At 40.3% G+C, this 24,976-nt stretch overlaps 15 non-coding genes and 1 pseudogene across 15 annotated transcripts; 13 read left to right on the plus strand and 3 right to left on the minus strand.

The window, feature by feature from the left end:
* The window catches only part of LOC140351445 (piggyBac transposable element-derived protein 4-like), a 255,983-nt pseudogene that overhangs the window by 230,978 nt on the left and 29 nt on the right, over positions 1-24,976 (minus strand).
* Positions 154-226, plus strand: trnav-uac (transfer RNA valine (anticodon UAC)). The gene has a single exon. It is a non-coding gene; the product is annotated as a tRNA-Val (tRNA).
* Positions 1,694-1,766, plus strand: trnav-uac (transfer RNA valine (anticodon UAC)). Its single transcript has one exon. It is a non-coding gene; the product is annotated as a tRNA-Val (tRNA).
* On the plus strand, positions 3,235-3,307 carry trnaa-ugc (transfer RNA alanine (anticodon UGC)). Its single transcript has one exon. It is a non-coding gene; the product is annotated as a tRNA-Ala (tRNA).
* trnaa-ugc (transfer RNA alanine (anticodon UGC)) lies at positions 4,774-4,846 on the plus strand. Its single transcript has one exon. It is a non-coding gene; the product is annotated as a tRNA-Ala (tRNA).
* On the plus strand, positions 6,314-6,386 carry trnaa-ugc (transfer RNA alanine (anticodon UGC)). The gene has a single exon. It is a non-coding gene; the product is annotated as a tRNA-Ala (tRNA).
* Positions 7,854-7,926, plus strand: trnav-uac (transfer RNA valine (anticodon UAC)). The gene has a single exon. It is a non-coding gene; the product is annotated as a tRNA-Val (tRNA).
* On the plus strand, positions 9,391-9,463 carry trnav-uac (transfer RNA valine (anticodon UAC)). Its single transcript has one exon. It is a non-coding gene; the product is annotated as a tRNA-Val (tRNA).
* Positions 10,930-11,002, plus strand: trnav-uac (transfer RNA valine (anticodon UAC)). The gene has a single exon. It is a non-coding gene; the product is annotated as a tRNA-Val (tRNA).
* Positions 12,470-12,542, plus strand: trnav-uac (transfer RNA valine (anticodon UAC)). The gene has a single exon. It is a non-coding gene; the product is annotated as a tRNA-Val (tRNA).
* Positions 14,009-14,081, plus strand: trnaa-ugc (transfer RNA alanine (anticodon UGC)). Its single transcript has one exon. It is a non-coding gene; the product is annotated as a tRNA-Ala (tRNA).
* trnaa-ugc (transfer RNA alanine (anticodon UGC)) lies at positions 15,549-15,621 on the plus strand. Its single transcript has one exon. It is a non-coding gene; the product is annotated as a tRNA-Ala (tRNA).
* On the plus strand, positions 17,089-17,161 carry trnav-uac (transfer RNA valine (anticodon UAC)). The gene has a single exon. It is a non-coding gene; the product is annotated as a tRNA-Val (tRNA).
* On the plus strand, positions 19,254-19,326 carry trnav-uac (transfer RNA valine (anticodon UAC)). Its single transcript has one exon. It is a non-coding gene; the product is annotated as a tRNA-Val (tRNA).
* trnae-cuc (transfer RNA glutamic acid (anticodon CUC)) lies at positions 20,147-20,218 on the minus strand. The gene has a single exon. It is a non-coding gene; the product is annotated as a tRNA-Glu (tRNA).
* On the minus strand, positions 20,702-20,773 carry trnam-cau (transfer RNA methionine (anticodon CAU)). The gene has a single exon. It is a non-coding gene; the product is annotated as a tRNA-Met (tRNA).

The raw sequence follows: 24,976 nt of genomic DNA on the forward strand, positions 1-24,976 counted from the left end.
CAATGTTCGTGTAGTTCTGCACCTTTATAATGTAGCTCCAATTTGAGCTATGTGAAAGACAGTTACACAAAGGACTTGCAAAACTAATAGTAGATTTACGCAACAGGGCAAATCAAAGAGAACAGCCATGTAGGATGCAGGAATATGCTCTGTGGTTTCATTGTGTAGAGGTCATCACATCTGCTTTACACGCAAAAGGTCCTGGGTTCGATCCCCAGTGAAACCAGCTGTGTGTTTCATGCAAACTCTCATTGACTTTGAGCATGCTGTTGGTGCTTTAAAGCTCCATGACTTTACTGTGCCCCTCTTGCATACGGAAATAAAAGCTTCATCTGTTGAGCTCATATTGTGTTCAATTGCTACAGCGTAATTATCATCTTGTATCTTTCATTCAGTCCTCTAATTCTTTCAACAAGGTTTAAAGAAATGCGCTTTCTATGTTCACATGCAGAAATCTGGGGATGAACCAGGGACTTCTAGATCTTCAGTCTATCGCTCTGCCAAATAAGTTATTTTGGTAAGGACAGCTGGTGGGTTCATGTCTTAAACAGGAACCTACTTATACACCCCAAGCATTTGATATTTGCTGAATGCCAATGGAAATGCGTGTGCACAATCTCTCTAGGTAACTTTGCTGTGGGTTGGTTATCAATCAGATATGATTTAAAACACACGTTCAAGGGTGTTTTTTACGTAGGGGGACAATGTGAAGATTGTTGCGGCATTCCACCCCAAATTCTGTCAACAAGTCGGCAGGAGTTATTAAAAGTTGGTTTAATAACTGTAAAGAGACTAAAAATCTTGGGAGATATACAAGATAAGCATTTGTAAAGAAACTTGGAAAGACCTTTTTTCCACATCAAATTTTACAGTTCTTCAACCACACATGAAGAGTCACCTGAACAGGGACTTGAACCCTGGACCCTCAGATTAAAAGTCTGATGCTCTACCGACTGATGGACGCATCGTATGGCAATGGCATACAGTACATACATTGGCCATTCACTCACCTTAGCCAGCACAACAGCCCAGAGGCAGCCATGAAGACACGTGAAGAGGATCCATTGCGTTTGTCAGCACAGGCAAATAAATGAACCATTTTATTGTCACCACTTGTGCTTCTTCATGTTCCTCATTTGGGTTGTCTTGTCAAAAATAGGAATTGTACTGCAGCAATCATGACTCTTGTTCCAAGTTTTATTTCCAATTAGACCTCAACCAGAGCCACTGTCTGTCTGCAATTCACAGAAAGTGCTTCATAGTTGGATTGTAGTTTTAGCTTCGCCCCCACTTGAATTGAATATTTTTGTATGGGTACTTTCTTTGTGTGTGAGTATTTTTCATTCTGATCATTTTTGCCCAAGTTCATTTCTATACAGCTACTTTTTGCTAAGGTAACATTTTGATCCAAGTCGTGTCTACCCTTGCCCTCATGTGCTATGTCTGTGTGCATTTAATAGTGCAATTATTTGTAAAATTGCTTATGATTTCCATATTTTGGCTAATAAATAAAAGTAGATCCTGATTACCTAGTCTTGATCAATGTTCGTGTAGTTCTGCACCTTTCTAATGTAGCTCCAATTTGAGCTATGTGAAAGACAGTTACACAAAGGACTTGCAAAACAAATAGTAGATTTACTAGACAGGGCAAATCAAAGAGAGCAGCCATGTAGGATGCAGGCACATGCTCTGTGGTTTCATTGTGTAGAGGTCATCACATCTGCTTTACACGCAGAAGGTCCTGGGTTCGATCCCCAGTGAAACCAGCTGTGTGTTTCATGCAAACTCTCATTGACTTTGAGCATGCTGTTGTTGCTTTAAAGCTCCATGACTTTACTGTGCCCCTCTTGCATACTGAAATAAAAGCTTCATCTGTTGAGCTCATATTGTGTTCAATAGCTACAGCGTACCTATCATCTTGTATCTTTCATTCAGTCCTCTAATTCTTTCAACAAGGTTTAAAGAAATGCGCTTTCTATGTTCACATGCAGAAATCTGGGGATGAACCAGGGACTTCTAGATCTTCAGTCTATCGCTCTGCCAAATGAGTTATTTTGGTAAGGACAGCTGGTGGGTTCATGTCTTAAACAGGAACCTACTTATACACCCCAAGCATTTGATATTTGCTGAATGCCAATGGAAATGCGTGTGCACAATCTCTCTAGGTAACTTTAATGTGGGTTGGTTATCAATCAGATATGATTTAAAACACACGTTCAAGGGTGTTTTTTTTACGTAGGGGGACAATGTGAAGATTGTTGCGTCATTCCACCCCAAATTCTGTCAACAAGTCGGCAGGAGTTATTAAAAGTTGGTTTAATAACTGTAAAGAGACTGAAAATCTTGGGAGATATACAAGATAAGCATTTGTAAAGAAACTTGGAAAGACCTTTTTTCCACATCAAATTTTACAGTTCTTCAACCACACATGAAGAGTCACCTGAACAGGGACTTGAACCCTGGATCCTCAGATTAAAAGTCTGATGCTCTACCGACTGATGGACGCATCATATGGCAATGGCATACTGTACATACATTGGCCATTCACTCACCTTAGCTAGCACAACAGCCCAGAGGCAGCCATGAAGACATGTGAAGAGGATCCATTGCGTTGTCAGCACAGGCAAATAAATGAACCATTTTATTGTCACCACTTGTGCTTCTTCATGTTCCTCATTTGGGTTGTCTTGTCAAAAATAGGAATTGTACTGCAGCAATCATGACTCTTGTTCCAAGTTTTATTTCCAATTAGACCTCAACCAGAGTCACTGTCTGTCTGCAATTCACAGAAAGTGCTTCATAGTTGGATTGTAGTTTTAGCTTCGCCCCCAATTGAATTGAATATTTTTGTATGGGTACTTTCTTTGTGTGTGAGTATTTTTCATTCTGATCATTTTTGCCAGAGTTCATTTCTATACAGCTACTTTTTGCTAAGGTAACATTTTGATCCAAGTCGTGTCTACCCTTGCCCTCATGTGCTATGTCTGTGTGCATTTAATAGTGCAATTATTTGTAAAATTGCTTATGATTTCCATATTTTGGCTAATAAATAAAAGTAGATCCTGATTACCTAGTCTTGATCAATGTTCGTGTAGTTCTGCACCTTTCTAATGTAGCTCCAATTTGAGCTATGTGAAAGACAGTTACACAAAGGACTTGCAAAACAAATAGTAGATTTACTAGACAGGGCAAATCAAAGAGAGCAGCCATGTAGGATGCAGGCACATGCTCTGTGGTTTCATTGTGTAGAGGTCATCACATCTGCTTTGCACGCAGAAGGTCCTGGGTTCGATCCCCAGTGAAACCAGCTGTGTGTTTCATGCAAACTCTCATTGACTTTGAGCATGCTGTTGGTGCTTTAAAGCTCCATGACTTTACTGTGCCCCTCTTGCATACTGAAATAAAAGCTTCATCTGTTGAGCTCATATTGTGTTCAATAGCTACAGCGTACCTATCATCTTGTATCTTTCATTCAGTCCTCTAATTCTTTCAACAAGGTTTAAAGAAATGCGCTTTCTATGTTCACATGCAGAAATCTGGGGATGAACCAGGGACTTCTAGATCTTCAGTCTATCGCTCTGCCAAATGAGTTATTTTGGTAAGGACAGAAGGTGGGTTCATGTCTTAAACAGGAACCTACTTATACACCCCAAGCATTTGATATTTGCTGAATGCCAATGGAAATGCGTGTGCACAATCTCTCTAGGTAACTTTGCTGTGGGTTGGTTATCAATCTGATATGATTTAAAACACACGTTCAAGGGTGTTTTTTACGTAGGGGGACAATGTGAAGATTGTTGCGTCATTCCACCCCAAATTCTGTCAACAAGTCGGCAGGAGTTATTAAAAGTTGGTTTAATAACTGTAAAGAGACTAAAAATCTTGGGAGATATACAAGATAAGCATTTGTAAAGAAACTTGGAAAGACCTTTTTTCCACATCAAATTTTACAGTTCTTCAACCACACATGAAGAGTCACCTGAACAGGGACTTGAACCCTGGACCCTCAGATTAAAAGTCTGATGCTCTACCGACTGATGGACGCATCGTATGGCAATGGCATACTGTACATACATTGGCCATTCACTCACCTTAGCTAGCACAACAGCCCAGAGGCAGCCATGAAGACATGTGAAGAGGATCCATTGCGTTGTCAGCACAGGCAAATAAATGAACCATTTTATTGTCACCACTTGTGCTTCTTCATGTTCCTCATTTGGTTTGTCTTGTCAAAAATAGGAATTGTACTGCAGCAATCATGACTCTTGTTCCAAGTTTTATTTCCAATTAGACCTCAACCAGAGCCACTGTCTGTCTGCAATTCACAGAAAGTGCTTCATAGTTGGATTGTAGTTTTAGCTTCGCCCCCAATTGAATTGAATATTTTTGTATGGGTACTTTCTTTGTGTGTGAGTATTTTTCATTCTGATCATTTTTGCCAAAGTTCATTTCTATACAGCTACTTTTTGCTAAGGTAACATTTTGATCCAAGTCGTGTCTACCCTTGCCCTCATGTGCTATGTCTGTGTGCATTTAATAGTGCAATTATTTGTAAAATTGCTTATGATTTCCATATTTTGGCTAATAAATAAAAGTAGATCCTGATTACCTAGTCTTGATCAATGTTCGTGTAGTTCTGCACCTTTCTAATGTAGCTCCAATTTGAGCTATGTGAAAGACAGTTACACAAAGGACTTGCAAAACAAATAGTAGATTTACTAGACAGGGCAAATCAAAGAGAGCAGCCATGTAGGATGCAGGCACATGCTCTGTGGTTTCATTGTGTAGAGGTCATCACATCTGCTTTGCACGCAGAAGGTCCTGGGTTCGATCCCCAGTGAAACCAGCTGTGTGTTTCATGCAAACTCTCATTGACTTTGAGCATGCTGTTGGTGCTTTAAAGCTTCATGACTTTACTGGGCCCCTCTTGCATACTGAAATAAAAGCTTCATCTGTTGAGCTCATATTGTGTTCAATAGCTACAGCGTACCTATCATCTTGTATCTTTCATTCAGTCCTCTAATTCTTTCAACAAGGTTTAAAGAAATGCGCTTTCTATGTTCACATGCAGAAATCTGGGGATGAACCAGGGACTTCTAGATCTTCAGTCTATCGCTCTGCCAAATGAGTTATTTTGGTAAGGACAGCTGGTGGGTTCATGTCTTAAACAGGAACCTACTTATACACCCCAAGCATTTGATATTTGCTGAATGCCAATGGAAATGCGTGTGCACAATCTCTCTAGGTAACTTTGCTGTGGGTTGGTTATCAATCTGATATGATTTAAAACACACGTTCAAGGGTGTTTTTTACGTAGGGGGACAATGTGAAGATTGTTGCGTCATTCCACCCCAAATTCTGTCAACAAGTCGGCAGGAGTTATTAAAAGTTGGTTTAATAACTGTAAAGAGACTAAAAATCTTGGGAGATATACAAGATAAGCATTTGTAAAGAAACTTGGAAAGACCTTTTTTCCACATCAAATTTTACAGTTCTTCAACCACACATGAAGAGTCACCTGAACAGGGACTTGAACCCTGGACCCTCAGATTAAGAGTCTGATGCTCTACCGACTGATGGATGCATCGTATGGCAATGGCATACAGTACATACATTGGCCATTCACTCACCTTAGCCAGCACAACAGCCCAGAGGCAGCCATGAAGACACGTGAAGAGGATCCATTGCGTTTGTCAGCACAGGCAAATAAATGAACCATTTTATTGTCACCACTTGTGCTTCTTCATGCTCCTCATTTGGGTTGTCTTGTCAAAAATAGGAATTGTACTGCAGCAATCATGACTCTTGTTCCAAGTTTTATTTCCAATTAGACCTCAACCAGAGCCACTGTCTGTCTGCAATTCACAGAAAGTGCTTCATAGTTGGATTGTAGTTTTAGCTTCGCCCCCACTTGAATTGAATATTTTTGTATGGGTACTTTCTTTGTGTGTGAGTATTTTTCATTCTGATCATTTTTGCCAAAGTTCATTTCTATACAGCTACTTTTTGCTAAGGTAACATTTTGATCCAAGTCGTGTCTACCCTTGCCCTCATGTGCTATGTCTGTGTGCATTTAATAGTGCAATTATTTGTAAAATTGCTTATGATTTTCATATTTTGGCTAATAAATAAAAGTAGATCCTGATTACCTAGTCTTGATCAATGTTCGTGTAGTTCTGCACCTTTCTAATGTAGCTCCAATTTGAGCTATGTGAAAGACAGTTACACAAAGGACTTGCAAAACAAATAGTAGATTTACTAGACAGGGCAAATCAAAGAGAGCAGCCATGTAGGATGCAGGCACATGCTCTGTGGTTTCATTGTGTAGAGGTCATCACATCTGCTTTGCACGCAGAAGGTCCTGGGTTCGATCCCCAGTGAAACCAGCTGTGTGTTTCATGCAAACTCTCATTGACTTTGAGCATGCTGTTGGTGCTTTAAAGCTTCATGACTTTACTGGGCCCCTCTTGCATACTGAAATAAAAGCTTCATCTGTTGAGCTCATATTGTGTTCAATAGCTACAGCGTACCTATCATCTTGTATCTTTCATTCAGTCCTCTAATTCTTTCAACAAGGTTTAAAGAAATGCGCTTTCTATGTTCACATGCAGAAATCTGGGGATGAACCAGGGACTTCTAGATCTTCAGTCTATCGCTCTGCCAAATGAGTTATTTTGGTAAGGACAGCTGGTGGGTTCATGTCTTAAACAGGAACCTACTTATACACCCCAAGCATTTGATATTTGCTGAATGCCAATGGAAATGCGTGTGCACAATCTCTCTAGGTAACTTTGCTGTGGGTTGGTTATCAATCTGATATGATTTAAAACACACGTTCAAGGGTGTTTTTTACGTAGGGGGACAATGTGAAGATTGTTGCGTCATTCCACCCCAAATTCTGTCAACAAGTCGGCAGGAGTTATTAAAAGTTGGTTTAATAACTGTAAAGAGACTAAAAATCTTGGGAGATATACAAGATAAGCATTTGTAAAGAAACTTGGAAAGACCTTTTTTCCACATCAAATTTTACAGTTCTTCAACCACACATGAAGAGTCACCTGAACAGGGACTTGAACCCTGGACCCTCAGATTAAGAGTCTGATGCTCTACCGACTGATGGACGCATCGTATGGCAATGGCATACAGTACATACATTGGCCATTCACTCACCTTAGCCAGCACAACAGCCCAGAGGCAGCCATGAAGACACGTGAAGAGGATCCATTGCGTTTGTCAGCACAGGCAAATAAATGAACCATTTTATTGTCACCACTTGTGCTTCTTCATGCTCCTCATTTGGGTTGTCTTGTCAAAAATAGGAATTGTACTGCAGCAATCATGACTCTTGTTCCAAGTTTTATTTCCAATTAGACCTCAACCAGAGCCACTGTCTGTCTGCAATTCACAGAAAGTGCTTCATAGTTGGATTGTAGTTTTAGCTTCGCCCCCACTTGAATTGAATATTTTTGTATGGGTACTTTCTTTGTGTGTGAGTATTTTTCATTCTGATCATTTTTGCCAAAGTTCATTTCTATACAGCTACTTTTTGCTAAGGTAACATTTTGATCCAAGTCGTGTCTACCCTTGCCCTCATGTGCTATGTCTGTGTGCATTTAATAGTGCAATTATTTGTAAAATTGCTTATGATTTTCATATTTTGGCTAATAAATAAAAGTAGATCCTGATTACCTAGTCTTGATCAATGTTCGTGTAGTTCTGCACCTTTATAATGTAGCTCCAATTTGAGCTATGTGAAAGACAGTTACACAAAGGACTTGCAAAACAAATAGTAGATTTACGCAACAGGGCAAATCAAAGAGAACAGCCATGTAGGATGCAGGAATATGCTCTGTGGTTTCATTGTGTAGAGGTCATCACATCTGCTTTACACGCAGAAGGTCCTGGGTTCGATCCCCAGTGAAACCAGCTGTGTGTTTCATGCAAACTCTCATTGACTTTGAGCATGCTGTTGGTGCTTTAAAGCTCCATGACTTTACTGTGCCCCTCTTGCATACGGAAATAAAAGCTTCATCTGTTGAGCTCATATTGTGTTCAATTGCTACAGCGTAATTATCATCTTGTATCTTTCATTCAGTCCTCTAATTCTTTCAACAAGGTTTAAAGAAATGCGCTTTCTATGTTCACATGCAGAAATCTGGGGATGAACCAGGGACTTCTAGATCTTCAGTCTATCGCTCTGCCAAATGAGTTATTTTGGTAAGGACAGCTGGTGGGTTCATGTCTTAAACAGGAACCTACTTATACACCCCAAGCATTTGATATTTGCTGAATGCCAATGGAAATGCGTGTGCACAATCTCTCTAGGTAACTTTGCTGTGGGTTGGTTATCAATCTGATATGATTTAAAACACACTTTCAAGGGTGTTTTTTACGTAGGGGGACAATGAAGATTGTTGCGTCATTCCACCCCAAATTCTGTCAACAAGTCGGCAGGAGTTATTAAAAGTTGGTTTAATAACTGTAAAGAGACTGAAAATCTTGGGAGATATACAAGATAAGCATTTGTAAAGAAACTTGGAAAGACCTTTTTTCCACATCAAATTTTACAGTTCTTCAACCACACATGAAGAGTCACCTGAACAGGGACTTGAACCCTGGACCCTCAGATTAAAAGTCTGATGCTCTACCGACTGATGGACGCATCATATGGCAATGGCATACAGTACATACATTGGCCATTCACTCACCTTAGCTAGCACAACAGCCCAGAGGCAGCCATGAAGACATGTGAAGAGGATCCATTGCGTTGTCAGCACAGGCAAATAAATGAACCATTTTATTGTCACCACTTGTGCTTCTTCATGCTCCTCATTTGGGTTGTCTTGTCAAAAATAGGAATTGTACTGCAGCAATCATGACTCTTGTTCCAAGTTTTATTTCCAATTAGACCTCAACCAGAGCCACTGTCTGTCTGCAATTCACAGAAAGTGCTTCATAGTTGGATTGTAGTTTTAGCTTCGCCCCCACTTGAATTGAATATTTTTGTATGGGTACTTTCTTTGTGTGTGAGTATTTTTCATTCTGATCATTTTTGCCAGAGTTAATTTCTATACGGCTACTTTTTGCTCAGGTAACATTTTGATCCAAGTCGTGTCTACCCTTGCCCTCATGTGCTATGTCTGTGTGCATTTAATAGTGCAATTATTTGTAAAATTGCTTATGATTTTCATATTTTGGCTAATAAATAAAAGTAGATCCTGATTACCTAGTCTTGATCAATGTTCGTGTAGTTCTGCACCTTTATAATGTAGCTCCAATTTGAGCTATGTGAAAGACAGTTACACAAAGGACTTGCAAAACAAATAGTAGATTTACGCAACAGGGCAAATCAAAGAGAACAGCCATGTAGGATGCAGGAATATGCTCTGTGGTTTCATTGTGTAGAGGTCATCACATCTGCTTTACACGCAAAAGGTCCTGGGTTCGATCCCCAGTGAAACCAGCTGTGTGTTTCATGCAAACTCTCATTGACTTTGAGCATGCTGTTGGTGCTTTAAAGCTCCATGACTTTACTGTGCCCCTCTTGCATACGGAAATAAAAGCTTCATCTGTTGAGCTCATATTGTGTTCAATTGCTACAGCGTAATTATCATCTTGTATCTTTCATTCAGTCCTCTAATTCTTTCAACAAGGTTTAAAGAAATGCGCTTTCTATGTTCACATGCAGAAATCTGGGGATGAACCAGGGACTTCTAGATCTTCAGTCTATCGCTCTGCCAAATGAGTTATTTTGGTAAGGACAGCTGGTGGGTTCATGTCTTAAACAGGAACCTACTTATACACCCCAAGCATTTGATATTTGCTGAATGCCAATGGAAATGCGTGTGCACAATCTCTCTAGGTAACTTTAATGTGGGTTGGTTATCAATCAGATATGATTTAAAACACAGGTTCAAGGGTGTTTTTTACGTAGGGGGACAATGTGAAGATTGTTGCGTCATTCCACCCCAAATTCTGTCAACAAGTCGGCAGGAGTTATTAAAAGTTGGTTTAATAACTGTAAAGAGACTAAAAATCTTGGGAGATATACAAGATAAGCATTTGTAAAGAAACTTGGAAAGACCTTTTTTCCACATCAAATTTTACAGTTCTTCAACCACACATGAAGAGTCACCTGAACAGGGACTTGAACCCTGGACCCTCAGATTAAAAGTCTGATGCTCTACCGACTGATGGACGCATCATATGGCAATGGCATACAGTACATACATTGGCCATTCACTCACCTTAGCCAGCACAACAGCCCAGAGGCAGCCATGAAGACACGTGAAGAGGATCCATTGCGTTGTCAGCACAGGCAAATAAATGAACCATTTTATTGTCACCACTTGTGCTTCTTCATGCTCCTCATTTGGGTTGTCTTGTCAAAAATAGGAATTGTACTGCAGCAATCATGACTCTTGTTCCAAGTTTTATTTCCAATTAGACCTCAACCAGAGCCACTGTCTGTCTGCAATTCACAGAAAGTGCTTCATAGTTGGATTGTAGTTTTAGCTTCGCCCCCACTTGAATTGAATATTTTTGTATGGGTACTTTCTTTGTGTGTGAGTATTTTTCATTCTGATAATTTTTGACAGAGTTCATTTCTATACAGCTACTTTTTGCTAAGGTAACATTTTGATCCAAGTCGTGTCTACCCTTGCCCTCATGTGCTATGTCTGTGTGCATTTAATAGTGCAATTATTTGTAAAATTGCTTATGATTTTCATATTTTGGCTAATAAATAAAAGTAGATCCTGATTACCTAGTCTTGATCAATGTTCGTGTGGTTCTGCACCTTTATAATGTAGCTCCAATTTGAGCTATGTGAAAGACAGTTACACAAAGGACTTGCAAAACAAATAGTAGATTTACTCAACAGGGCAAATCAAAGAGAGCAGCCATGTAGGATGCAGGCACATGCTCTGTGGTTTCATTGTGTAGAGGTCATCACATCTGCTTTACACGCAGAAGGTCCTGGGTTCGATCCCCAGTGAAACCAGCTGTGTGTTTCATGCAAACTCTCATTGACTTTGAGCATGCTGTTGGTGCTTTAAAGCTCCATGACTTTACTGTGCCCCTCTTGCATACTGAAATAAAAGCTTCATCTGTTGAGCTCATATTGTGTTCAATAGCTACAGCGTACCTATCATCTTGTATCTTTCATTCAGTCCTCTAATTCTTTCAACAAGGTTTAAATAAATGCGCTTTCTATGTTCACATGCAGAAATCTGGGGATGAACCAGGGACTTCTAGATCTTCAGTCTATCGCTCTGCCAAATGAGTTATTTTGGTAAGGACAGCTGGTGGGTTCATGTCTTAAACAGGAACCTACTTATACACCCCAAGCATTTGATATTTGCTGAATGCCAATGTAAATGCGTGTGCACAATCTCTCTAGGTAACTTTGCTGTGGGTTGGTTATCAATCTGATATGATTTAAAACACACGTTCAAGGGTGTTTTTTACGTAGGGGGACAATGTGAAGATTGTTGCGTCATTCCACCCCAAATTCTGTCAACAAGTCGGCAGGAGTTATTAAAAGTTGGTTTAATAACTGTAAAGAGACTGAAAATCTTGGGAGATATACAAGATAAGCATTTGTAAAGAAACTTGGAAAGACCTTTTTTCCACATCAAATTTTACAGTTCTTCAACCACACATGAAGAGTCACCTGAACAGGGACTTGAACCCTGGACCCTCAGATTAAAAGTCTGATGCTCTACCGACTGATGGACGCATCGTATGGCAATGGCATACAGTACATACATTGGCCATTCACTCACCTTAGCCAGCACAACAGCCCAGAGGCAGCCATGAAGACACGTGAAGAGGATCCATTGCGTTTGTCTGCACAGGCAAATAAATGAACCATTTTATTGTCACCACTTGTGCTTCTTCATGTTCCTCATTTGGGTTGTCTTGTCAAAAATAGGAATTGTACTGCAGCAATCATGACTCTTGTTCCAAGTTTTATTTCCAATTAGACCTCAACCAGAGCCACTGTCTGTCTGCAATTCACAGAAAGTGCTTCATAGTTGGATTGTAGTTTTAGCTTCGCCCCCACTTGAATTGAATATTTTTGTATGGGTACTTTCTTTGTGTGTGAGTATTTTTCATTCTGATCATTTTTGCCCAAGTTCATTTCTATACAGCTACTTTTTGCTAAGGTAACATTTTGATCCAAGTCGTGTCTACCCTTGCCCTCATGTGCTATGTCTGTGTGCATTTAATAGTGCAATTATTTGTAAAATTGCTTATGATTTCCATATTTTGGCTAATAAATAAAAGTAGATCCTGATTACCTAGTCTTGATCAATGTTCGTGTAGTTCTGCACCTTTCTAATGTAGCTCCAATTTGAGCTATGTGAAAGACAGTTACACAAAGGACTTGCAAAACAAATAGTAGATTTACTAGACAGGGCAAATCAAAGAGAGCAGCCATGTAGGATGCAGGCACATGCTCTGTGGTTTCATTGTGTAGAGGTCATCACATCTGCTTTACACGCAGAAGGTCCTGGGTTCGATCCCCAGTGAAACCAGCTGTGTGTTTCATGCAAACTCTCATTGACTTTGAGCATGCTGTTGGTGCTTTAAAGCTCCATGACTTTACTGTGCCCCTCTTGCATACTGAAATAAAAGCTTCATCTGTTGAGCTCATATTGTGTTCAATAGCTACAGCGTATCTATCATCTTGTATCTTTCATTCAGTCCTCTAATTCTTTCAACAAGGTTTAAAGAAATGCGCTTTCTATGTTCACATGCAGAAATCTGGGGATGAACCAGGGACTTCTAGATCTTCAGTCTATCGCTCTGCCAAATGAGTTATTTTGGTAAGGACAGCTGGTGGGTTCATGTCTTAAACAGGAACCTACTTATACACCCCAAGCATTTGATATTTGCTGAATGCCAATGGAAATGCGTGTGCACAATCTCTCTAGGTAACTTTAATGTGGGTTGGTTATCAATCAGATATGATTTAAAACACACGTTCAAGGGTGTTTTTTACGTAGGGGGACAATGTGAAGATTGTTGCGTCATTCCACCCCAAATTCTGTCAACAAGTCGGCAGGAGTTATTAAAAGTTGGTTTAATAACTGTAAAGAGACTGAAAATCTTGGGAGATATACAAGATAAGCATTTGTAAAGAAACTTGGAAAGACCTTTTTTCCACATCAAATTTTACAGTTCTTCAACCACACATGAAGAGTCACCTGAACAGGGACTTGAACCCTGGATCCTCAGATTAAAAGTCTGATGCTCTACCGACTGATGGACGCATCATATGGCAATGGCATACTGTACATACATTGGCCATTCACTCACCTTAGCTAGCACAACAGCCCAGAGGCAGCCATGAAGACATGTGAAGAGGATCCATTGCGTTGTCAGCACAGGCAAATAAATGAACCATTTTATTGTCACCACTTGTGCTTCTTCATGTTCCTCATTTGGGTTGTCTTGTCAAAAATAGGAATTGTACTGCAGCAATCATGACTCTTGTTCCAAGTTTTATTTCCAATTAGACCTCAACCAGAGTCACTGTCTGTCTGCAATTCACAGAAAGTGCTTCATAGTTGGATTGTAGTTTTAGCTTCGCCCCCAATTGAATTGAATATTTTTGTATGGGTACTTTCTTTGTGTGTGAGTATTTTTCATTCTGATCATTTTTGCCAGAGTTCATTTCTATACAGCTACTTTTTGCTAAGGTAACATTTTGATCCAAGTCGTGTCTACCCTTGCCCTCATGTGCTATGTCTGTGTGCATTTAATAGTGCAATTATTTGTAAAATTGCTTATGATTTCCATATTTTGGCTAATAAATAAAAGTAGATCCTGATTACCTAGTCTTGATCAATGTTCGTGTAGTTCTGCACCTTTCTAATGTAGCTCCAATTTGAGCTATGTGAAAGACAGTTACACAAAGGACTTGCAAAACAAATAGTAGATTTACTAGACAGGGCAAATCAAAGAGAGCAGCCATGTAGGATGCAGGCACATGCTCTGTGGTTTCATTGTGTAGAGGTCATCACATCTGCTTTGCACGCAGAAGGTCCTGGGTTCGATCCCCAGTGAAACCAGCTGTGTGTTTCATGCATACTCTCATTGACTTTGAGCATGCTGTTGGTGCTTTAAAGCTCCATGACTTTACTGTGCCCCTCTTGCATACTGAAATAAAAGCTTCATCTGTTGAGCTCATATTGTGTTCAATAGCTACAGCGTACCTATCATCTTGTATCTTTCATTCAGTCCTCTAATTCTTTCAACAAGGTTTAAAGAAATGCGCTTTCTATGTTCACATGCAGAAATCTGGGGATGAACCAGGGACTTCTAGATCTTCAGTCTATCGCTCTGCCAAATGAGTTATTTTGGTAAGGACAGCTGGTGGGTTCATGTCTTAAACAGGAACCTACTTATACACCCCAAGCATTTGATATTTGCTGAATGCCAATGGAAATGCGTGTGCACAATCTCTCTAGGTAACTTTGCTGTGGGTTGGTTATCAATCTGATATGATTTAAAACACACGTTCAAGGGTGTTTTTTACGTAGGGGGACAATGTGAAGATTGTTGCGTCATTCCACCCCAAATTCTGTCAACAAGTCGGCAGGAGTTATTAAAAGTTGGTTTAATAACTGTAAAGAGACTAAAAATCTTGGGAGATATACAAGATAAGCATTTGTAAAGAAACTTGGAAAGACCTTTTTTCCACATCAAATTTTACAGTTCTTCAACCACACATGAAGAGTCACCTGAACAGGGACTTGAACCCTGGACCCTCAGATTAAGAGTCTGATGCTCTACCGACTGATGGATGCATCGTATGGCAATGGCATACAGTACATACATTGGCCATTCACTCACCTTAGCCAGCACAACAGCCCAGAGGCAGCCATGAAGACACGTGAAGAGGATCCATTGCGTTTGTCAGCACAGGCAAATAAATGAACCATTTTATTGTCACCACTTGTGCTTCTTCATGCTCCTCATTTGGGTTGTCTTGTCAAAAATAGGAATTGTACTGCAGCAATCATGACTCTTGTTCCAAGTTTTATTTCCAATTAGACCTCAACCAGAGCCACTGTCTGTCTGCAATTCACAGAAAGTGCTTCATAGTTGGATTGTAGTTTTAGCTTCGCCCCCACTTGAATTGAATATTTTTGTATGGGTACTTTCTTTGTGTGTGAGTATTTTTCATTCTGATCATTTTTGCCAAAGTTCATTTCTATACAGCTACTTTTTGCTAAGGTAACATTTTGATCCAAGTCGTGTCTACCCTTGCCCTCATGTGCTATGTCTGTGTGCATTTAATAGTGCAATTATTTGTAAAATTGCTTATGATTTTCATATTTTGGCTAATAAATAAAAGTAGATCCTGATTACCTAGTCTTGATCAATGTTCGTGTAGTTCTGCACCTTTCTAATGTAGCTCCAATTTGAGCTATGTGAAAGACAGTTACACAAAGGACTTGCAAAACAAATAGTAGATTTACTAGACAGGGCAAATCAAAGAGAGCAGCCATGTAGGATGCAGGCACATGCTCTGTGGTTTCATTGTGTAGAGGTCATCACATCTGCTTTGCACGCAGAAGGTCCTGGGTTCGATCCCCAGTGAAACCAGCTGTGTGTTTCATGCAAACTCTCATTGACTTTGAGCATGCTGTTGGTGCTTTAAAGCTTCATGACTTTACTGGCCCCCTCTTGCATACTGAAATAAAAGCTTCATCTGTTGAGCTCATATTGTGTTCAATAGCTACAGCGTACCTATCATCTTGTATCTTTCATTCAGTCCTCTAATTCTTTCAACAAGGTTTAAAGAAATGCGCTTTCTATGTTCACATGCAGAAATCTGGGGATGAACCAGGGACTTCTAGATCTTCAGTCTATCGCTCTGCCAAATGAGTTATTTTGGTAAGGACAGCTGGTGGGTTCATGTCTTAAACAGGAACCTACTTATACACCCCAAGCATTTGATATTTGCTGAATGCCAATGGAAATGCGTGTGCACAATCTCTCTAGGTAACTTTGCTGTGGGTTGGTTATCAATCAGATATGATTTAAAACACACGTTCAAGGGTGTTTTTTACGTAGGGGGACAATGTGAAGATTGTTGCGTCATTCCACCCCAAATTCTGTCAACAAGTCGGCAGGAGTTATTAAAAGTTGGTTTAATAACTGTAAAGAGACTAAAAATCTTGGGAGATATACAAGATAAGCATTTGTAAAGAAACTTGGAAAGACCTTTTTTCCACATCAAATTTTACAGTTCTTCAACCACACATGAAGAGTCACCTGAACAGGGACTTGAACCCTGGACCCTCAGATTAAGAGTCTGATGCTCTACCGACTGATGGATGCATCGTATGGCAATGGCATACAGTACATACATTGGCCATTCACTCACCTTAGCCAGCACAACAGCCCAGAGGCAGCCATGAAGACACGTGAAGAGGATCCATTGCGTTTGTCAGCACAGGCAAATAAATGAACCATTTTATTGTCACCACTTGTGCTTCTTCATGCTCCTCATTTGGGTTGTCTTGTCAAAAATAGGAATTGTACTGCAGCAATCATGACTCTTGTTCCAAGTTTTATTTCCAATTAGACCTCAACCAGAGCCACTGTCTGTCTGCAATTCACAGAAAGTGCTTCATAGTTGGATTGTAGTTTTAGCTTCGCCCCCACTTGAATTGAATATTTTTGTATGGGTACTTTCTTTGTGTGTGAGTATTTTTCATTCTGATCATTTTTGCCAAAGTTCATTTCTATACAGCTACTTTTTGCTAAGGTAACATTTTGATCCAAGTCGTGTCTACCCTTGCCCTCATGTGCTATGTCTGTGTGCATTTAATAGTGCAATTATTTGTAAAATTGCTTATGATTTTCATATTTTGGCTAATAAATAAAAGTAGATCCTGATTACCTAGTCTTGATCAATGTTCGTGTAGTTCTGCACCTTTATAATGTAGCTCCAATTTGAGCTATGTGAAAGACAGTTACACAAAGGACTTGCAAAACAAATAGTAGATTTACGCAACAGGGCAAATCAAAGAGAACAGCCATGTAGGATGCAGGAATATGCTCTGTGGTTTCATTGTGTAGAGGTCATCACATCTGCTTTACACGCAGAAGGTCCTGGGTTCGATCCCCAGTGAAACCAGCTGTGTGTTTCATGCAAACTCTCATTGACTTTGAGCATGCTGTTGGTGCTTTAAAGCTCCATGACTTTACTGTGCCCCTCTTGCATACGGAAATAAAAGCTTCATCTGTTGAGCTCATATTGTGTTCAATTGCTACAGCGTAATTATCATCTTGTATCTTTCATTCAGTCCTCTAATTCTTTCAACAAGGTTTAAAGAAATGCGCTTTCTATGTTCACATGCAGAAATCTGGGGATGAACCAGGGACTTCTAGATCTTCAGTCTATCGCTCTGCCAAATGAGTTATTTTGGTAAGGACAGCTGGTGGGTTCATGTCTTAAACAGGAACCTACTTATACACCCCAAGCATTTGATATTTGCTGAATGCCAATGGAAATGCGTGTGCACAATCTCTCTAGGTAACTTTAATGTGGGTTGGTTATCAATCAGATATGATTTAAAACACACGTTCAAGGGTGTTTTTTACGTAGGGGGACAATGTGAAGATTGTTGCGTCATTCCACCCCAAATTCTGTCAACAAGTCGGCAGGAGTTATTAAAAGTTGGTTTAATAACTGTTAAGAGACTGAAAATCTTGGGAGATATACAAGATAAGCATTTGTAAAGAAACTTGGAAAGACCTTTTTTCCACATCAAATTTTACAGTTCTTCAACCACACATGAAGAGTCACCTGAACAGGGACTTGAACCCTGGACCCTCAGATTAAAAGTCTGATGCTCTACCGACTGATGGACGCATCATATGGCAATGGCATACAGTACATACATTGGCCATTCACTCACCTTAGCTAGCACAACAGCCCAGAGGCAGCCATGAAGACATGTGAAGAGGATCCATTGCGTTGTCAGCACAGGCAAATAAATGAACCATTTTATTGTCACGTTAGGCCCTGGTCAGCGTTGGACAGTACACATTCGTAGTCTGGCAAAGTCAGGATGGCTGAGCGGTGTAAGGGCTGTTTCCGAGTCCCACTTCTAACAGGCATAATCTTGTGCATTATGGAAAATTAAGGAGAGACAGGTCGTGTAACATTGTACAAAGGGACACCACTTGGACACCAATGTTCTAAAAAGAAAAATACCTACCCTTGCTCTGACATTACTTCAAATGGAACCACTTGTGCTTCTTCATGTTCCTCATTTGGTTTGTCTTGTCAAAAATAGGAATTGCACTGCAGCAATCATGACTCATGTTCCAAGTTTTATTTCCAATTAGACCTCAACCAGAGGCACTGTCTATCTGCAATTCACAGAAAGTGCTTCATAGTTGGATTGTAGTTTTAGCTTCGCCCCCACTTGAATTGAATATTTTTGTATTGGTACTTTCTTTGTGTGTGAGTATTTTTCATTCTGATCATTTTTGCCAGAGTTCATTTCTATACAGCTACTTTTTGCTAAGGTAACATTTTGATCCAAGTCGTGTCTACCCTTGCCCTCATTTATTATGTCTGTGTGCATTTAATAGTGCAATTATTTTTAAAATTGCTTATGATTTTCATCCATCCATTTTCTACCGCTTGTTCCCTTTCGGGGTCGCGGGTGACTGGAGCCTATCCCAGTGACTTTGGGCCTTACGCGGGGTACACCCTTGACAGTGGCCAACTTGTCGCAGGGCTGACACAGAGACATAGACATTACAGACAGTTCACTCTCACATTCATTCACTAGGGCCAATTTAGACTTACCAATCTTTACCTAACACAGGCATGTCTTTGGACAATGGGAGGAAGCCGGAGAACCCGGAGAGAACCCACGGTAACACGGGGAGAACATGCAGACTCCACCCAGAGAGATCATGTGATGTTGGTCTGGTCCGGGAATCAAACCCATGATCTCCGTCTTGGGAGGCAAGAGCACTAACAGCCTTTGCCACCGTGGACTATGATTTTCATATTTTGGCTAATAAATAAAAGTAGATCCTGATTACCTAGTCTTGATCAACGTTCGTGTAGTTCTGCACCTTTATAATGTAGCTCCAATTTGAGCTATGTGAAAGACAGTTACACAAAGGACTTGCAAAACAAATAGTAGATTTACTCAACAGGGCAAATCAAAGAGAGCAGCCATGTAGGATGCAGGCACATGCTCTGTGGTTTCATTGTGTAGAGGTCATCACATCTGCTTTACACGCAGAAGGTCCTGGGTTCGATCCCCAGAGAAACCAGCTGTGTGTTTCATGCAAACTCTCATTGACTTTGAGCATGCTGTTGGTGCTTTAAAGCTCCATGACTTAACTGTGACCCTCTTGCATACTGAAATAAAAGCTTCATCTGTTGAGCTCATATTGTGTTCACAACAAACAATAGAGATAGACAATTCAATTCAATTCAATTTTTTTTTTTTTTTTTTTTAAATTCCAATTTGACTTGTTATGACACAAAGGTTTGTCCCATTGTTACTTTACTTACATGTGCGTCACTTTTTGTGTGTTTCAGTAACTTTTTTGGCCTGATCACCCAGTCCACAAGTGTTCCTGTACCTATATATTTACAAATCAAGTACTGTTAAGCAGGTGGCATCCTTTGCTGGTCAGGGGGAAGAGAAAGGTATGTTTCCAGCAGGGTTCTAAGAAATATGAAGCAATGCCAATGGATTTCTTGCCCATCAGCTTGACCACCTTGCCACCACAATACTGCATCTTTGGAAAATTACAGTGAAAGCGTGAGACCAATAGAAAAATCAAGATATGCTTGTCCAGTCAAGAATTGCTGGAAAACATGACTGATCCCAAATTAAGCAAAGTATGCGCTCTACCGCTGACCCACTTTGTCTAGAAATGCTCCAAAAAGAAACACCAACCAACCTGCTAGTCTATAGATGCATAGAAAAGCTAAAGGTTGATTACAAACTTTTACACGCTGCGCCCAAATTGATACCATGTTTCTATGCCTCTCTTCACCTCTGTCCAGCTTGAATGTACTCGTAACCACTGCGAGTCTTGTACATAATCCAGCTACAAGTGTTCCAGCAGGACAGACTAGATATTCCCATACCGGGAGTTGAACCCGGGCCACCTGGATGAGAGCCAGGAATCCTTACTGCTAGACGATATGGGAAGGATTTGAGAAGGTAAGAGCTGATTTAATGGTAAAGAAGGCTTCATTGATGCTTGAGAGTTAAGGAACAGTTCTGTATGTAATAGATATAAGCCCATTCCACGTGCAACAAGTCTAGTGATTTGTATTTTCCTTGTGGCTCAGCCTATTAGACCGTGGACCTGAAATCCACAATCCTGGATTTTGGAGGCTAGTATCCTGTGCATATTACTTATGGGGTTATGTACCCATAATAGACTCAAATTGCTTCAAAATGTCTAATCATGGGTCTTTTTTGACCTACATCTTCTTTCACTACTCAGCTATCCTTTTCCCCAAAAAAGAAATAACAATGTAGGATGGATAAAAGAAATGTGCTGCTAGATTCTAAGCAAATGTGGAACTGGGAGCTTGCGCTGAAGATCGGCTTCCATCATCCAACACATTACTGACTAGCTTGGTCAATTTGGATTGACAATCCCAATAATGCAAGTAAAAAAATTCTAGCAGAGGATGGTTTCGATCCATCGACCTCTGGGTTATGGGCCCAGCACGCTTCCGCTGCGCCACTCTGCTGAATGCCTATGATCAGGGGACTCAAAACCACAATCCTTGGTTCAAGAGGCCAGTGCGTAATGCCCATGGGGCTGTATACGTCTAATAGACTCAAATTGCTTCAAAATATGAAATCTAAATTTAAAGAAATGTGGAACTGGGATCTTGCTACGAAAGACTGTGCTCTAACACTGAGCTACATAACCATCTCTTGCCTGTCATGATTTTTGTCCAAGCAAGACTTGGAGTCAACACTTTTCACTTTGTGCCATCAACAGAATATTGAATGGAGATGCAGGGGATTGAACCAAGGATTTCATACATGCCCTCGTTCTTAAAGAAAGGCTCCCAAATTAAACATCAGCAAACATGCTGGTTTATAGAATAGAACGAAACCTCAAAATCTGTGCTGCTAAACACACGTTGCTGACAGGAATCCCAATGGATTTCAAGTCCATCGCCTTAACCTCTCGACCACAACAACAATACACATTTAGACTTTTTGAAATTATCCACATTATTATCTGAAACTAGCGCAATTACATTGCCAGATTTAACTCTCCATGAATTCATGGAGACAGCATGTTTTACTAAGCATTCTAAGCTCAGGTTTGGCGAGACATACCCATACTGGAAGTTGGGAATGTCGCCCAGGCTGCCTCGGCGAGAACTAGAAATTCTAACCCCTAGACCATATGAGAAATATAAAGATCAAGTGTAACAGATTGAATTGTAACATAAGCCTCATTGATGTTTGAGAGGTTAAGGTACAGTGCATAGTTGGGTCACCAGCTTTTAAGCAAGCATTTTTAATATCTAAATGTGCTTGGTTCTGCATGTAATGGAGAGAAGCACATAGCTCGGGATTTGTATTTTTCTTTTGGTTCAGCCAAATAGAGCCACGTCTTGATCTTTAATACAGGCTTTTTTAATGGGGTTTGGAAGCACTATCAAGCAGCTCTGAGTTTGTGTTGTCCCGCTCCAGAAAATCTGGATAAGTGCTCTTAGGAGCTAGATTTGAGTTCCAGTCCCTGTGAAGGGATGCTTTCAAGTACAACCGCTGCTACGTTGCATCGAACAGCTAAAGGTTGATTACTGCATATTGCACGCTGCATCCTAAATGGATGGGATTTTTCTATGTCTCTCTTAACAACCCACAGCGTGTCTTATTCATACTGTGGATTCAAGTCTTCCAAAAGGCTGACCACGATGTTCCCATGCCAGGAGTTGAACCCAGGCCACCTGAATGGGCCACTTTGTCTCACCTTCCTGCAGGTAGTGTGGATGGATGAAATAATATTGTTTGAATTTTATAAGTGCTGCAAGGTTCAAAGGTAATGCGGGACTGGGAGCTTGCACTGAATCACCACACGTGCTGATTTGAAATATTTAAGTGAAGGTCTCTAAAATTCACTGCTGTGTAATCTGGGGGGAAACAGTGCAGTGATGATGGGGAATTATTTCGATTTACTCATTTTGGTGTTTTTTCTCATTTTGACCCGTTTTATATATATATATAGTTATTTACTGTTCTATTTTTCCACAAAATAAATTATTTTATATTATAAAATGTGTGTCCTGTTTACATGCATCTTTTTCATATATATAATACTGGGTAGTTTGTGGGAAAATCAGTGGCTATTTAAAGATGTACTTATTTAATTTACCACAATTTAAGATCATAAACAAAAACAAACAAGGACAAGTTGAGATAATCCTTTATTAGTCCTCACAGTGGGGAAATTTCAGTGTTACAATGCACAAGTGGGTGCAAGTAAAGAGAACAGAGAACTCAAGAGTTGAGAAGCTTCTCATTGTTTTATTAATTTAACTTTATCTCATTCTGTGTAAACAACCAGACATTTGGGCTCAATCTTGAGTGAACATGTGGTCTTTGCTATAAATATGAAAAACACTTTATCAATAACACTTCTCTGTGTTGTGGACGTCCAGTCCTCTGTTGTGGACGTCCAGTCCTCTGTTGTGGACGTCCAGTCCTCTGTTGTGGACGTCCAGTCCTCTGTTGGTGATTGTCCTGTACAAATCCCCAGTGGCAAAAGATCTGAATAATAAAACAAACAAATAACTATATAGCCTAAATTTAGTTTACGTGTACTTTCATTAAATATACCACAGTCAAATTTAAAATGGTGCACTATAACAAAATATTAACGCTATGAAAACTATGTTTGATTTTTACTATCTATGTACTTTTCATTGGTTTTATACACAACCACAAGCACATACACAGCAGATACACAGCAGATACACAGCACATACACAGCACATACACAGCACATACACAGCACATACACAGCACATACACAGCAGATACACTTTATTATTGCGCTCAGACATGATTATTTGTGTACTGACCTGATGGACAGATGGACAGGCGTCGGTAGTTATTGTTGTCCTGGTACATATCCGCGCACCAATGCGGGAAAACAAGTCAGGACCCGGGACAGACGAAACTACAGCTGAGAGCGAGATTTATCCAGTCTTGAAGCAAATTATGGTATTGACTCAACTCGGATCACTGGTGGATCCAGACACGCCGCCGAGCGTCGTTTTTGGGCTTTGAAAAGCAAATACGCAAAAGGCACTTTCTCAACTTTGATCCGCCATTAGAGAAGCCAGAGTGACAACACCTCCACTACGCATGCGCGAACACGCGTCTGCTTATTATTTTCGGCTCTGCTCCGCTGCGTCGAGAACGCGGCTTATTTGCGTTTGTCTTCATACATACAGGCGTCCAACTTCGCCATAACGCGCGAATAGGCGTCTGCGGTGTGAACGGGCCATAACACTACAATAGCCCATAGTAGCACTCTGAGGGACTGAAACCCCTATAACCTTCATTTGACAGTGTTTTTACTGTTAAAACCCAAATGCGTAGTTTTGCCGGGCTTTTATTTTGAAGGAAATACTCCACGTACTTTAACTGCGTCACTGTAATAGCCCATAGTAGCACTCTGAGGGACTTGAACCGCCAAAACCTTCATTTGACAATGTTTTTTTTTGTTAAAATCCAACTACAAAAACTTAAAAAAATTGAACTTTAATAATGGCCCCATGTAAGTCAATGGAAAAAAATACTTTTGTAAATACTTCAAAAAGTACAAAACCTAACAACACAAAATTTGAAAAGCACGGATCATACATTGGAAAGGGTTTGAAAACTTTAAAAAGTTTTGAAACATTTGAAAAGGTTTGAACTGTGGAAACAACCGAAAACAGGGATTAAGATGGAAAGATTAAGAAATTAAAGATGGTGACTGCCAATAATAAAAAAACACAAGAACATATGGTGCCTGCAGAAATATCTGCAGTCACCCAATAATAAAAACACAAGAACATATGGTGCCTGCAGAAATATCTGCAGTCACCCAATAATAAAAACACAAGAACATATGGTGCCTGCAGAAACATCTGCAGTCACCCAATTAATTAATAAACTTAGATATTTGATCATAGAATTGTTAAATGCCGATAATACGGCTGGTGCCCCAATCTACTCTTAAAATACATACCCACACTTATGCAGTGTGTCATGTTTGAAATCGTGAACAATTCTTTAATCGATATCACCCTTGAATGTCCCCCTCTTTCACAAGTGGGAGGACAATCATAACCTTGCAGTAATGCAATAAGTAATGCCATCTCCCTAGCCTGACCTGCAGATGTCGCAATTGCGCACGCCTGTTTTACTCTTATGTCTTCATTGTAAGGACACAATTGTTTTCGTTTTCCTTATTATTTCAAATTTAAAAAAAATTATGAAGAAAAACAAAATTAAGATTTTTTTTATTTTATTAAAAAAATAAAAACACCTCTATACGGAACCAGCCACTTGTCCACGGTGACCTCGGGTCCGGGGTCGTACATGAGCGGCAGTCGGTCGCACCACAAGTCCCCCAGCTCCCTGATGGGCGCCAACTTGTCTCCTCCTCCTCCTGCTCCAGAAGACGAGGAGCGCCTCGCCTCTCTGGTCTCGCGATCGTCGAAGCGGAGAGCGCTGGAGTAGGTGCGAAACGTCTTCAGGGGCATGGTGGCGCGGAATATCGAGCGCCCGGTCTCCGGGTTCTAGAGGCTCTCGCACGCCTCGCCTCTCAACCTGTAGACCCCGGCCAGGATCAGATAAGATAGCCCTCATTTGTTACCAATGGTGATGCAGCTTGTTGCAAAGCTCGAACATTTGCGGCCAATTTGCTTCGCGAAGGT

The sequence above is a fragment of the Eucyclogobius newberryi genome, unplaced genomic scaffold (genome assembly GCF_026437365.1).
Source record: "Eucyclogobius newberryi isolate DKJ021-1_F unplaced genomic scaffold, fEucNew1.0.hap1 SCAF_8, whole genome shotgun sequence".
Taxonomy (NCBI): domain Eukaryota; kingdom Metazoa; phylum Chordata; class Actinopteri; order Gobiiformes; family Gobiidae; genus Eucyclogobius; species Eucyclogobius newberryi.